General features: G+C 41.0%; 1 protein-coding gene across 4 annotated transcripts in view; it reads right to left on the bottom strand.

The window, feature by feature from the left end:
* LOC112557727 overlaps window positions 1-12,097 on the bottom strand; it is an 80,233-nt gene that overhangs the window by 27,850 nt on the left and 40,286 nt on the right. For 3 of the 4 annotated variants that reach the window (XM_025227733.1, XM_025227735.1, XM_025227732.1), the window contains exon 2: window positions 1,550-1,648. The gene's annotated coding sequence lies outside the window, so the exon portion shown is untranslated. Of the gene's footprint in view, window positions 1-1,549; window positions 1,649-9,912; window positions 10,425-12,097 lie in introns of those variants that run through there. The other variant, XM_025227731.1, reaches the window with a different exon arrangement.

The following is a 12,097-nucleotide window of genomic DNA, read 5'->3' as shown; positions in this document are numbered from 1 at the left end:
ATCCAAAGGATGCCAATATTCCAATTGGATTTTGTTCATTTTTTAAGAGCTTTAGAAAAGTACTCAATTGATTTTACAGAAAAAGCTTGTAGCTTTGCAGATTTCAAAAGCAAGATGGAAAAAATTAAAAGAAAGAACTGGTTTCGTTACCTGCCCATGATGCACCTGTCTTCTCTTCTACAAAACTTAATTAGTCTTTCGTTTGTACTTTCTTTATTTTCTTTTTACTTATTATTTCTTTGTACCTTCCTTTGTTTCTTCATAAGACAATCTTCTGCTCTTGTTTGTAGGGATATTCAACATCTAATCTCTATTTTTGTTTCACCTTTTATTTTTCTTTGAATATGTCGCTGCTTGTCACATTGTGCACCAGATATTTCTGGTGTTAAACTCAAAGACTGTAAGTCTTTCATACAACTTGTTAGAAAATGAGAGCAAAGAATCGGTGAACTTTTGGTCGATAAAGGAGAGAATGAAAAAGACAACCACACCTGCTGTTTCAAGAGTCGTCCCCCTTTGTGATCAATCAGCACGGTGGCTGAAGAGTGTTTATTTATTTATTTTATCGGCACGGAAAGCGACGAAGTTGCACGGAGAACGTTTGGAGGGAGGGAAGGTATGGAAAGACAACATTCTCGTACACATTACAATCTACCCACCCTAGTCACTTAAATACGGGTATATACTGACTACCATAATGGATTTGCCATGCTTGGCCTCTTCTCCATTTCCGCAGCGCACCGGCAAATGGGCGACAAAATATTTTTCCATAGTTTTGAATGAGATTAGCAACTGATCATTCGATGTCCCCCAGATAGGTGGGATGGTCCTTTCCGAGTTTTTTTTTTTTTTTTGTGGGGCTTGTATAGAAAAAAAAAACCCCGTTGACATCATCAGTAAACGAATTCAAACAGGGAGAAATCATCGAAGAAAGAACAAAAAATAAAAAAAAAGAAACAAAAGTATACGAGGTTACATACAAACGCTTTTAATATGTCACTCCTAAAACCAGCTTGTACTTTTCCTAAACTCCAAGATAATTTTTCAGCATTTTAAAGTTATCTTTTCACCTTCTTATCTTTCATCCTCTCTAGATAATTAACTAAAGTGTCGCATTTAGCAGCCTGGTAATAAGATTTGTGGCAGTCGACAACTATCCTTTGTTCTCAGCTTTTTACCGCCGCCTCCGCCATCACCACTCTTAACGCTTGATCGAAAACAGACTTGGGTGATGATGGACAACCGGGTACAGACAGGGTAGATGAGCGAGAAGAGACCCTTAGCAGGATTCCGATGTAAAAGGTGAGGTCCTTCCACTGTGAGGGTGAGGGAGTAAACAACCCTCGGCATGAGAAGTATGCACGTAGGCACAGAGAATAAGTACTTTCCCATATTTCACATTTCCGCACAGCCCTGGCGTGTTGCCTTGGCAGCAAACAATAATAACAACAACAGGAGAAAACATCCTTAACTCCTGTGCTTTTTAGATTAGAGAGCACGTGCAGGTTAAACAGAGGTAAGGGTATAAAGGTCTGGGAACTGTACTTACCGGTTTTTTTATCCTAAAGCAGCACTTTGCGCATGAGCTTTGAACACAGGCAGGTTCGAGTTTCAGAAAGTGGTCTCCGCTTGATGCACACTGCAGATCCTGAGAGCACAAAGACAGAAGGGGAAAAAAACGATGGATAAAATTCATGACTGTTGACAGAATAATGTAGCTAAAAGCTAGGTAATATTACCTACCATAAAACGTGAGGTTATTTTATAGGATACGTGCGGTGGTAAGTCAAAAGCCGAGGAAAACGTGAGACGATTTATGTTTGCAAATTTGTTTGTGTCCACAAGCTCGAGCGAGAAAACAGAAAGGGTCTTTGTTCGTGGTTGAAAGACTAGTGGGGTGCAAGATATTGTTATGATTGGGTACAATCCAGTGACAGATGGTTTAAAAGTTTGGTGAAAATACTCCTGTTCAATCCGAATCATCACCCTGGTCATACAGAGGTCAACAACTCATTTTTCGGGAATATATAAATATAGGTCGTAGGTCAGCTGGTACATACATTGAGGAGTAGCTAGACAATATATTCCAGGAACAACTGACCATGTAGTACCTCTCATGTCAGTGGAAGACTATAGAGGACAGGAAGTCGTGCAGCGAAGAACAGTTCTTCAACGAATGATTATTTATAGACACCATGTGGCTCGTGGCGGAAATGGCTCCTAAATTAACCTTCTGGCGCCGACATCAGCAGGACAGCCAAGTGGGCGTCAGAACAACGTGGGACTTAATGACATCTCCAGTCAGATCGTTCAGTGCTCGGTGTGGTAAGTGGCACAGGTAGAGCTGCACGACGGGCCTCAGGTGTTTCTCTGGACGGCAGAAAACACAGCAGCGAGGATCCTTCTGTTCGATTCTTGTTAAGCCAGTAATTTGGGCGAAATTGCTTTAACAGCAAGGGGGACAAGCAGGTGGTGGTTCCTGCGTGACTACGAATTCGATCAAAGCTCTGGCATCCCCAAAGATGTAGGTAGGTACTCCTTCGCGAAATTGACTGACCTGATGACTAAATGGGTGGTTGACTGTATTAGACTGGGTAACCGAGTCACTGGATGACTAGCAAGTCAAAACACCGTCTCACCCGTTCGTGATGTGACTAAACCGGAAGCTTTGTACAACCTGCCTCGTTTAGGAGTTAACTGGAAAAAAATCGTTCCACCAGCAGTCTAGTAATGCAAGTTCGTGGGTATCGCGGAAGAAACTAGCAATATTTCTGCAAGCAACCTCAGACAAGGTAGCCCTACTCTAATTTCACACTAGCTTTGTAACTGTCAGGGTCCTGGTACACGGAAGACTTCTCCTGCACGCGTCAAAGCCGTCGTAGAAAGTTCATCACTTGCTCCTAAATAACATACCAGAACCTGGAGGAAGGCACATGATTACTTTGATAAAGGATTCTACAACACGCACTGTTAACTTTGTTTTTTTTTTTTTTAAATCTTGCCTTCTTTGGTCTCTTCTTTCTCTTGATGACGCACACTCACGTGTGCAGGAGGATTAAGAAAAAAGCAAAGGTCGCTCCCTGACCTTTTTAGCTCGGAGTGAGGTTTTAGCGACCTCAGTTTTCCTGGGGCCAGCTTTAGGGGACAGCGGTACCCATCTCCTTTCCCTCTCTGCTTTACCTTTCCCACCCCCAGTGGACTATGGTACCCGATCCCGACAGAAGGGTCGACTGGGGAAAGTTTGCTGGTCCCACTATCTCAGGACTAACCACCACAACCATCTTGAGGTCTCGGGCACGAGATCTTAAGATAATCTGCGAGAGTAATGATTTTCGAGCCTCCTTCCTTCACAGTCTTTTTCATCTTCTGATACTTTCCAAAAGAAGACTTGGGTGTAAGATCAAACGAAAGAAGAACAAACAAGGAACCAAGGTTCCTAAATGAACTAAAAATTACAGCGAAAAGACAATCAAAAATAGTTTGTTTTGTTTTGTATTTTTGGTTTTTTGTTGTTTTTTTTTTTTTTTTTTTTTTTTTGGGGGGGGGGGGCACGAGTTTACTATAAGGACAAGGACAATCAACAAAATCGATGACCAGTGGATTGACATCCCGCCTTTCAATTAATTACAATTCAGTAGAAAGTCTTTTCTCCGGTGTTCCGAGACTGTTTAACACGCGCCTTAGTCATTAAAATGTGAAATTTATTGGAGATCGATCACTGATGCATGTGAAACGTGTGAACTTGCGGCACTCTGCTCGGGAAGTGAAAGCCTGTACACGAGCGCTTCTTCACCAGCCTGCAAGAACGAGAGAGAAGGAAAAAAAGAAAAGAAGCAGAACAAAAGATGGCGTCATATTTCTTATTTCCCTGGGGCACTCTGCGCACGAGTGAACGGATTCCTGTTTATTTTAGAGTTTATTGTTCTGCGTTTCTTAAAGGTGTCGGTGTTAGAGCTACTGGTAAAAACAAACGAGAAAAAACAAAGCCAGTGATGTGTGTATTCTTTAAAATTATAGAGGTAATCCTGAAAATCTTTCCCTCTGGTAGGATTTTAGAGATGTGCCACTGTTTCACGACAGGAAGGATGGGGTGAAGTGGAAGTGGAAGAAGGGTATTGTGGAGAATATATAGGAAAAGGGAAAAAAAGACAAAAGAAAGAAAAAGTAGAAAGAATTAAGGAAAGAAAAACAAGGAAAAGAAGTACAAAAAGCAAAGGAAAACAACAAGTGAAAAGAAAAAAGTGAAATAAGAAAAAGAAAGGAAGGAAAATGCAAAGAAAGAAAGAGGGGTAAGATGACCAGTCTCGCTTTGGTGTGAGGCTCTAGTGACAATGGAACGCCAAAAAGGGAATACAAGGTCCAACAACTTTTGACCAGTTGGAGTTACTATTCCTAATTCAATCCCTTTACGTCATCAAAACATCGATATATCATTGGCTGTGTAAAAATAGATACATAGAAGCTAATACCCTCTTAAAAATTATTTCTTGACAGAGAACTCTAGCATTATTCTCTATTCTATCCCGTTTAATATTTAGTCTTTTTTTGCATTCTTTTGTCTTTTACATTTTTCGTCCATAGTATTGGTTCTCTTGACATTGGGGGTCTGTGTGGGTTCCATTTTACATTTCTCCCTTGGTGCTCCGCCAGTGAGTGCATCCTCGCCCTGCTTCCTTCAAGGGTCGAGGGGGTCTTCACGTTCTGTTTCAGCGAAACCACAATCCCGTTGCGACCACTGGCTTGAACAATGCTGAAATCGGAATGTAATGGTCCAGAAAGATAAAAGAACAAGAATCAGCTCGATAGACAGCGGTTCATAGTCACCACTTCTCCCTCATCTGAACCGTCTGTTGGTTCATGCCAGCCATATATCAAGCTGCAATTACTACCCTTCGATTTCTTAATCGATTAATTCAATATGAAAGAACGCAAAATACATGGCACAATTATTGCATAGTTTGTGTAAGAAACTAGAGTAACTATAGTCTGATTAATATTTTTTTCTGGTTCGTGTGCTCGGGTGGACATGTGCAATAACGGCCATTCACTTTGTGGGTAAGAGTGCGTTCGTGTGTGTGCTTGCGCGCTTTCTCTCTTTCTTGTATGTTACAATGTGTGTCAGAGCAGACGAAGTCAAACAAAAAGATATAATTATCAAGTCACCTATTTATCAGTCATGTGACCACAATTTTCACCTTTTTCTGGGCATACTAGTTATTGTCCTGTCATGAAAGCTAACTGTACCATAAAGCAATTACGATGAGGCTGACGATCTGTCCGATAACTACTGGACTCTGCTGTGAAACTTGCCCGTTCTTCTGTAAATCCATGTTAAGCTATTGTTTATGTAAGGTAAAGTGTAACGGAATCTCGCAGACTGAAGATAAATTCCCACCAATCAGGACAGCGCCTTCAGATAGGAAGCGCTCGTTTACATGACAACGATACTGTAAGACACAGCGGTTGAGTTGCGGCGGTGATAGTGGAGTGGTTCATTCTCCTGAGGACATCTATGCCATCCAAAGATGGCGAGGAAGTAGACATGACAGGGGCATGCACTCTTCCGAAGAGAAGTCTTTGGAGTAATGAGAGGCAGGGCGATAACCGCGGCGGGGAATAACTCTTCTGTCTGACTTTGGTGCAGCAGGGAAATGGAGTCATACAGTTAGGAGAGAACAATTTTATTCTGGCTTTCTTGTAATAATCTAGTAATAGCAGTCAGCCTTTCTTCACCGCAAATATCATTGGTTTCCAATAGTTTCTGGGATATCTCCGCTGGAAGACAACCTAACATTGCGAAGAAAGACATAGAGCATGAGTTCATGCACAAATACAGCCTACAGCAACTATCACTGGTGAATAGCAATAAAATAAATTGTTGAAGAGAAAAGTAGTCTAGGCAAGATTCTACCTACATCTTATTTGAGGAACTAAGTTGCAGGAGGAGAAGCACGTGATGTAAATGTTCCCTAGGCGTTCTGAAGACATTGGGAATACATCACGAATGTGTTCAGTGTTCAGAGCTCGTGCATTTCGCGTGCCGCACCGGCTGTTCTGGGGTTAGGACTTTCTTCACCATCACCGCCGCGCAAACATCCATTCGTTTTCTTTCCACAGTAATCGATTTCTTTGATTAGTGATTCTGGAGCATGGAAGTGTATGGGCGCCTCAATGGACATCTCGGAACTCAGTCCCATGTTTAGAGCTGCGAGAAACAAGAGAACTGCAGACAGAACCCATGCTGTTTCAGAGATGCATTAAGACCTTGCTCTTAGAGAGCTGACCATCGAATATCTTCTGAAGACGAATTTTCACATTGAAGGAAAAATAGGTCTGTAAGGACCAGAGGAAGTGAGAGAAAAAAGACAGTCACTCTTCAAGACCAAAAATTGTTATATCTCTAGACACTGTAAATATCTTCCCGCCTTGCAAAGAGTAGAGGTAAAGTGGATGCTGAATTTTATCCTCGTAAAATAAGTTCCTCCTTCTAACGGAGGGAACTTCCAGATAAACGGATTTTATAATAGTACTGATGTTGATAGAAAGTTCCTAATTTGGAGGATTATAAAGTCCATTTCCAAAAAAGCATTGGCCTAGGTATAAAACACGTGAGAAAGAATGTCCCTGCTGGGTTCTGAACAGAAGAACGTGGTGATGAGGGAAGGCGGTAGAGGCCACGTGACTCTATAGCCAAGTGATTTGAGCCCACCACGTCTAATGAAAAGGTTTCTTGTTCGAATCTTCCTCAGGGCAGTGACAGGATCACTTCATTGTTCCACCCATCACCCATGTGTACTTATTTTGTATGGTGAGGTCAAGGGCGACTGACACAAATTAGTAGGCTCCCCCTTCCACATGCTGTGCCCTAAACATGATAAACCACTTACAATTCACTACCACTAATGGTCAGAAAATTATGTCAGTCTTTTTTTTAACTTTGATTAATAGATAAGTACTTTATTATTAATATATACTATTATTACTGATGTCATGATTGCGTATTTTTCTTAAATTAGATTTATGTCTAAGCCTGTCGAATCAGAGATTACAGCATCTGACATTGAGTGTGTTGTAAAATTATAGTTTACATTTTAAAAATAATTTCTAAGGATGGGAAAAAAGAATCGAATAGATCAGTGCATATTTCTGCTATAAATATTGCCTGCTCTTAGTAATACAAAAGGTTTTATTTAGCGCCTAGTGCCATTTGGACTCACGATTTGGTTAAGTAGCCAAAAAGAGTACGAATGAACGATGGAAGAAATGAACAAAGAATGAACAAAAAAAAAGAATCTCCAGGCGACGAAGATATATAAATTTACATTAAAAATAACATGAACCAAAGGGTTTATGGTGTTCTATGACACTTTGAATACAACATAAAGCTGGTGCTCCTGGTTGCTTTCATTGTGAATCCTGTTTGGCTCATGCAACCGATACAGCTTGCGTAAAAACCTTGATCATGCTCGATGGCACCTCCAAAAGTTTTAAAATCACATTTCAAAGTGTGCTGTAGACCGTTAAGAAGGGTGGAGGAGGGGAGCTCTTCAAACAACATGGTGGGGAAGGGGAGGACAACGTTGACAACGAATTTCTCTCAGCTTTCGACCGGATCGACATCCCACGGTGACCTCGACATCTGTTCTCATCGATGCCAGGTCACAAGGTCGCAAAACAAAAGGCTTTTGTGTCGTTTACAAGGCTCGCGAGAATACCAGTGGAAATGACAGTAATCGTACATTTATTAACGGAACGGATGAGACGTTTAGCAGGCGCGAGCCGTTCAATTATTTTTCACTGTTCCAGAACTCAGAACAGAATTGGTTCCTATGATGTTGTTGCTAGGGTCGTTGTTGCCGCTTTTGTTGTTGTTATTGCGTAGGAGGGTACTGCAGTACCAGCTGAACTTACTCTGCAGTATACCACGTGATTCATGGATGCAAAGTCAAAACAAATAGGTTTCTCTTCATACTATCCATGATTATTATTATAGATTAGGCATGTAGCTCAAACATATCACGTGCTTCTGTTTTGTCATGTTTCTGTTTATCTTAGCTGCCGATGTGTATTGAGGAAGCCGTACGTATCACCATGTAAGTAAACAGATATTTTATGGACTACAGCGGAAGACGTGGAAGCCAATTCAAATTTGTTCACGGCGAGCAATATCGAACAAGCAGAATCCATTTTTCAATGCCCAGACAAACTGAAATGAAAACGACATTACAAAGGTCCGGAGAGTAAGAGTATGTTAGTGATTGAATAATTTGTGGGAAAACGGGTATCACAATTTTTTTGCATTTTAAACTTTTGAAAAATGCGAGAAGGAAGTGATGAAAGGAAAAAGAAAGATGAAGCGATGAAGTGAAAAAAAAGGAGGGATTTAAAAAAAGGCCAGCTTGGCGTTTATTATAAGCCGAGAACAGTTTCCTCGGAAAGTTGTATGAACAGAATATGACTCGTTCCTGAGCCCGGGTACCCTTGTGTGGTTTGCCGTTCACTTCCTGTGCAGCACTTAATGAAGTCAGCAGAGCTGACCACCTATTTGCAAGACTCAATGGGAGTTGAAAGCTGCACGACTTGCAGTAACAATGGCATCGTGACCACGCAATTGTAATCACATCACATCACATGGACGATAAAAAAAGATGGCAGGACACCGTCGGAAGGAAGGGACGCGTTCCAAGGGGAAAGCGCGATAAATTTATCGAAACAAACGCCCGTCCTTAATGGTGGTTGTTCCGCTAGCGGTTCCGATGTGTAATATCTCGACATAAAATCTGATTGTTGTGAGTTTGCGCCAAAACAAGCTGTTGTTTTCTCGGGGGAAACATCACTTTCAAGAAGCTTTCGCGTGAGGTAAACACAAGCATTTTTGTAGCGGAACAATGACTGGAAGCCAGAATGCAAATATGCCGCTAAAGTTCTGGTCAAAGGTCAAAGTTATTTTAGCCCTCGTTTAGTCCTCGAGAACAGAATAATCAGAAACAGCACAACAAAGATCCATTCACACAGGTACAAACCAGAGACGGTGTGGAAAACGGGCCCCCATCTACTCATTCCCCAACTCCTAAATAACAAACAAAACAAACAAACTAACAAACTAACAATAAACCAACCAACCAACAAACAACAACAACAACAGCACAACAACAACAACAACAACAACAACAACAACAACAAAACAAAAAACAAGACACACATTTCGCATCGACGCACCTGACCAGAGCGAATCGTTGCTGAGATGGTCTGATGCATAAAGCAGCTCAGTTCTCCGTTTGAGATGATGGAGCTTTTAAGATCGTTTTTTTTCTCTCTCTTAAAAGTGATTGTCTTGAAGCAGCAGGTATTGAAAAGCAAATCAACACACTTCTAGTGTATACTAACCATATTTGGTAGCTACATGTACATTGCTTCAAGCTTTAATATAAGGAAATTGCATGGATGAACACATCTTTGTGTATAATGTTAGTTTTTCGTCCTCCTCGATGGGTGAATAAATAAAATTCTAATGACAAGAGATGTAACAATAATATATATATATTATATGAAGCAACCATTTTTCGTTTCTGGTCCCCAAGCATGTGCATACTTTACTGTTTACCTGTTTACAAGCAGGCCACTTTACCACATTGCCTTAAATTTTGCTTCAACATAAAACACCAGTTCCCACCCCTCCCCCTCCTTGACACAGTGATGTCCATGCCTCCTGAATAATGTAGATTTTTCGATCCACATATATTTAGCACCCACCGGATTGCATCTACTTGCTGGTTCTAAATAAACGATAATAACCAATTTTTATTTCACTACATTTAAACCGTCCTTTCTTTAAAAATTAAACACAGCCCACAAAGTAAGCGACAAGAAAAAAGAAAGCAAAACACGTTGATTCTCCACACACAGACTTACCTCGTCTAGGCCGGAGGGATGCCAACGACTGCGAGGTCTGAAAACAAACGGCGGGAGGGCAAGTGAGGGGGAAGCTGTGGTGTTACTCCTGTGATTAATTTGGCTACGCGTGCCTCGTGGTGGTAGCGGCAGACACGCTGACTAAACAGACCCCAGTGCAACACTGGCTGCCAACACGAAGCAAAGTATTGCAGGAGGTCGCCCAGCACGTGCAACAGATCGCCAGAGCGCACTGCGCATGCTGAGATGGAGGACATCCGGGCTTCCGCCGCCGCTGGACGCTTGTCTTTACAACCGTGCATTACCGGAAGAAAAACGGCATCACCCTCCGACTCAATTCTGGGGGATGATAGAATGGGGTGGAAGGGGATTGTTTTGAGGTGGGAGAGGGTTGTTGCTAGTCGAGGTTTAAATTGTTTGTTTGTCCAAACTGTTTTGAGGAAGAGTAATTAGTAAGGGGGCAAACAAGCAGCCACCCATTCTTAAACGCATTTACCAACACATTCACTCACTTACATTCATTCACCAACATACTTTCTCTTTCTCGATCCCTCTGTCTCTCTCACACACACACACAAACCCGCGCGCAAAATCAGCTTATGTCTCAGTTGAGTCGATAAACAGAACTCTCCCTCCTGTGATATTCTCATCTAGCCCTTCATATTTTTAACCATGTTTCTCGAAGACGAGTTTATTGTTCTAACTGCAAGATTAGTAAGAGAACAATGAGGGTAAGACGATGACTTTGGCAAAGAAAAACAAAAAGTCTTTGCTGATGTAGAACATTTAGACATTTTCTTTCTATAAATGTGAATAACCATTCTCAGTCGCTTTTTTATTTTGTTCGAGTTGTTTCCGAAACATTTGAGTAAAATGTAAACTGACTTTGGTAACCTTCAACATTCTTCGCTTGAAGACCTCAGCAAAGGTTGATTTTCAAAAAATCTCAGTCTTTTTTTTATTAGTTTATACCATCTATTTTTTCTAAATCAGTGCTTTTTTAGTAAGAAGAAAAGTCTGTCAACACAACTGAAATAGGGAGTCTTAGAAGTTTAAAAATAATCTAACAAATATGCAGTGTTGGCGGAAGCAGTGCTGTCATTTTCCTTCTACAACTGGAGGTGATAATTGGAAACAAAAAAGATCCATGACTATTATTTTTTAACTAATTGTCCGATCCAATTGAGTCATAATAATTAACTATTTCGAAAGACCCATCTGAGCATAAAAATTAATTGATTGATTGATGCTTTTTTTTATTGATTATTAGTTGTCATATATTACTTCCATTATGCTATGGCTGCGACCGATTTTTTTTCTGGATGGACCAAGTGCTGTATCCTGGAATCGTGGAAGACTCCAACGACAAGGAAGCTTCCAGAAGAAGGCCAATGCTTGCTGGGATTGTAGGCGCCTTGGTGGCGCTCTCTGTTACTGGCGTGACTGGCTGTCCTCAGGTGTTTGAAGTAGAGTCGATTGGGCCTCTGCACTTTGACTATAAAATAATTATCTCACAGACGTCTGCGCCATCCTGCTCTCGTGTGCAGATATTACTCTTGTGATGCACGGCCCTGGGGGTCGGTCTATTTTTAGTTTAACCTTTGAGGTTTTTGGACTTTTCTTCAACAACAGACAATGCGATTTCAATGAAATTGTTGCAGAAAAAGTAAAGGAGAGAGAGAGACAGAAAACTCGACAGAATGGTCGCTAACTTGTTCTTACATACATTGATTAAAGGAGCAGGCAACCATAAGTTTTTGCGAGTGATACCCAATAGTTCGAAAGCCACCCAACTGAATCTTACAAGACATAAACACTTTCTCTCAAATCCTGAGGGAGACTGTTCCAGTTTGACCTGTGCGAGGAAAACATCAAAGATATATCTTGTAATATCTGCAGGCAAAGTATCTTAGCAACATTCACTTAGATATGGAGTCAAACTCTGTACTAGCAGGTAGATAAGCTAGATAATCATTTATAGGCATGCTTTAAGTACCCTACGTGTTTTCTGATGCATCTAGCTTGATTTTTCTTAGACAAATAATATTATGTGATACTGCGTGAGGTGCATCACACTGATTCTGAGACAGCAAATATAAATATAACATAAAATAATGGAAATCGAATGAAAAAAGATGACACTTGATCTCCATGACTGTTTGACATCAAAATGCCATCGATTAAC

Source organism: Pomacea canaliculata, linkage group LG2, assembly GCF_003073045.1.
Source record: "Pomacea canaliculata isolate SZHN2017 linkage group LG2, ASM307304v1, whole genome shotgun sequence".
Classification (NCBI taxonomy): Eukaryota; Metazoa; Mollusca; class Gastropoda; order Architaenioglossa; family Ampullariidae; genus Pomacea; species Pomacea canaliculata.
The sequence above is the reverse complement of the archived record's forward strand: the minus strand, read 5'-3'. Positions and strand labels throughout refer to the sequence as shown.